Source organism: Octopus bimaculoides, chromosome 30 (assembly GCF_001194135.2).
Source record: "Octopus bimaculoides isolate UCB-OBI-ISO-001 chromosome 30, ASM119413v2, whole genome shotgun sequence".
In the NCBI taxonomy this organism is placed as follows: Eukaryota; Metazoa; Mollusca; class Cephalopoda; order Octopoda; family Octopodidae; genus Octopus; species Octopus bimaculoides.
Genome location: NC_069010.1, coordinates 5,064,376 through 5,067,908, shown reverse-complemented (window position 1 = coordinate 5,067,908; position 3,533 = coordinate 5,064,376). Strand labels below are relative to the sequence as shown.

The 3,533-nt window shown below is 35.7% G+C and overlaps 1 long non-coding RNA gene across 1 annotated transcript in view; it reads right to left on the bottom strand.

Moving 5' to 3' along the window:
• Positions 1 to 168: 168 nt before the first annotated feature.
• The window catches only part of LOC106874218 (uncharacterized), a 5,702-nt gene continuing 2,337 nt past the window's right edge, over positions 169 to 3,533 (bottom strand). Inside the window, exons 2-4 of the long non-coding RNA XR_001409979.2 lie at positions 3,056 to 3,181; positions 2,240 to 2,385; positions 169 to 1,113 (exon numbers count right to left, since the gene is read on the bottom strand). This is a non-coding gene — a long non-coding RNA (uncharacterized LOC106874218). The remainder of the gene's footprint in view (positions 1,114 to 2,239; positions 2,386 to 3,055; positions 3,182 to 3,533) is intronic.

The following is a 3,533-nucleotide window of genomic DNA, read 5'->3' as shown; positions in this document are numbered from 1 at the left end:
GTCGATTTGCTCGACTAAAGGCGGTGCTCCAGCATGGCCGCAGTCAAATGACTGAAACAAGTAAAAGAATAAAAGAATAAAAGAATAAAAGAAACTCGTAATTAATTTCAAATTAATAATTTATTACATTTTTCATGTTTAGAAATATATAAATAAATTTTTCTCCCTAAAGCTAAATTTGTTTCATGAAATGTTTTAACAAGAATTAAGATGGCAGGGTTCCTTTGGTGTGGTTTCTGTGATTAATGGAAAAACATTTAAGGGGTACCATGTAAGTATGGCTGTTATGTAGAGCTTGCTTCTCAATCATGGGCTTCCGGGTTCAGTTCCACTGGATGGCACATTGGGCAAGTGTCTTTTACTGCGGCTCCAAGTCAATTAAGGTCTTGTGAGTGAATTTGGTACATGGAACCAGGGTGGAATCTTGTCAAATGTGTGTGTGTGTCTGTGGTTATGTGTGTTTGTGTGCATGGTTGTGTACACATGTAGTGTGTTTGTTTGTGTGTATGTGCATGTACATATATGTGTAGACATATATATATGTGTGTGTGTGTGTGTATATATGTGTGTGTGTGTGTGTGTGTATATATATATATTTGTGTGTGCATATGTATGTGTATGTGTGTGTGTGCATATGTATGTGTATGTATGTATATGTGTGTGTGTGTTTTTGTGTCTGTGTGCATGTATGTATATGTGTGTGAGTATATATATATATATTTGTGTGTGCATATGTATGTGTATGTGTGTGTGCATATGTATGTGTATGCATGTATATGTGTGTGTGTATTTTTGTGTCTGTGTGCATGTATGTATATGTGTGTGTGTGTATATATGCTTGTGTCTGTATGTGTGTACGTGTATGTATATGTGCATGTACATATTTGTGTATCATATGCATATGTGTGTGTGTGTGTATGTATGTATGAGAGTCTGTGTTTGTGTGTGTGTGTGTGTGTGAGAGTCTGTGTGTGTGTGTATGTGTGTGTGTGTGTGTGTGCATGTATGAATGTTGATATTCCAGTTTCACTAGTTTCTGTCTGAACAAAACAGTGACTTCATGTTTGTATTCCTTGTTGACATAACCACTGCCTCCTCTGCGCCTTCAAAGACCTTCGGAATATAAAGAAACATCCATTATTTAAAAAAAAACAAAAAAAAACAGGTAAAGATTAGAGACAGGAAAACCACCAGGCCATGAAATCATACTTCAAATAAGTCATTGTCCAACCCATACCAGCAAGGAAAATGGATGTTAAATGAACAAAATAAATGGAAACAGCTGGACAACATTATCCAATGTGTTATGTCTTTGGGAGTGTAGAATATTTAGAGTGTTTACCCGTTGCTACCTTGCCAGTAAAAATATTTATTCATCATGCACGTGCCTTTATAAATTGTTCAAAGTGAAAGTTCTTTTTTTAAAGTTTGCGTTGAGTTGTCTATATGTTGAAAAACATACAGAAACACACACACACAAACAACAATGAAAAATAACTATATTATACATAGTCTTTTTTTAAGTCTGTGTCGCAATGTGTTGACAGACTTGCACTTAAAATACCCATATTTTAATCAAAACTTGTTAGTTACTAAGGTGACAACACTACCTATTTATCTATCTTTCACACACACATGCCCTCGCTCTCTCTTCCACTGTATTTCTCTCTCTTAACAACAAATTTTTCTCCTCCCCTTCTTTCTCTCTACACAAATGTTGTTACTGTATAATATTTCTTCAAGAATTTATCATTTTCACATATGCCATAAGAATTTAGTAACTTTGTTTCTAACAGTGAAATTCAAAGTAGATAAATTTTTTTTTAAATAGTGTACAAACCTCCTTATCAACACCATTTAATGGCCACTTTCCATGAGTTGGATAGTTTGACAGAAGCTGGCAAGCCAGAAGACTGTACTGTACCAAGCTTTGTCCACTTTGGTATGCTTTCTACAGCTGGATGCCCTTCAGAATACCCATCACTTTACAGAGCATGCTGGATGCTTTTTATGTAGCACCAACACAAAGTCAACTTGTAAGATGGCCCTCGAGTGAACAGAGAGTACAACTGAGAAAGTACCAACTGAGTATTGGGGTCAATGTAATTGATTTTCCCCCCGTCCCTAAACTCCCTAAACTTGTGCCGAAATTTGAAACCAATATTTACACTGCTATTTATAGCTTTAGCTACTTTGAGTTCCACAGTTAAAAATGGGGTATTTTTTTTTTTTAACATACCTTATTATTCAACGTGGTAATAATTTCCAAATAGTTTCTTGTTTCTCTTGGAAACTGGTGAGGACTTCTGTCAGTGAAAATCCATTTTTGTAAAGTTCAGAAGAATGGAAAGTTTATTTGCCATGTATCAGGCCATCCCATAAGTTCTGTCCAAATTTTGAATAAAGAAAACAAGTGATCAAATGTTATATTTAATTGAAATTTAATCAATGTACTTTCCCTGATTATCTATGACTTCCTTCCATCTATTTACAAGGTTTTTCATCCCATCAATGTAAAACTCTTTTGGTTTCAAAGTGAAGAACTCTGAAATGTCAGTTTCGACCTCCTCCTGGCTTGCGAAAGTTATTTTACTAAATTCTTTGTTATATTTAAAATCAATTGAACAAAACATAGAGCATCTCAAAATAAATATGGAAACAAAAGGGTTCTAAGTACAATTCCTGGTGACACATTGAGGCCCCAAGCAAGACACTTTGTTTCATGTTGCTCTAGTCCACTCAGCTGACAAAATTGAACAACCCTTGTATTTCAAAGGACCGACCTTGTCACATTGCACCACCCTGAATCTCCCTGTTAAGGGTACACGTGTCTGGAACCGTCATTATCATAACTGACGGACTGCTAGTTACATTTGGCAGAGAAGTCTGAGTGCTAAAGGCTTAGAGCAATGCCCTTGCATGACCACAGTCCAATAACTGAAATGAAAAAAAAATTTATCTGTCTATCTAGGTCATCCCTCAAGACACCACAAATAAAAGATGAAATATTATACTCAAAGCTTAGGATTAAGTTAAGCTGATTAAAGATGCAGACCTCTTGAACAGCATCTGTCTCATGTCTGTCATACTCCAAGAAGCTCACTGATATTCCTGTAAGATGTCATCATCTGTGCAACACTGTTATCACTTTATTCATATTGCATGTTGTTTCTGTATTACCCTACAATTGAATACATAATGCTCATATATTAATAAGGGGCCGTTTTCCCAATAGCTAATAAACACAATATGTGTAATATATCTAATGTATAGATATGTACATACATACTCTCTCTCTTTTACTCTTTTACTTGTTTCAGTCATTTGACTGTGGTTATGCTGGAGCACCGCCTTTAGTCGAGTAAATCGACCCCAGGACTTATTCTTTGGAAGCCTAGTACTTATTCTATCGGTCTCTTTTTGCCGAACCGCTAAGTTACGGGGACGTAAACACACCACCATCGGTTGTCAAGCGATGTTGGGTGGACAAACACAGACACACAAACATACATATATATATATATATATATATA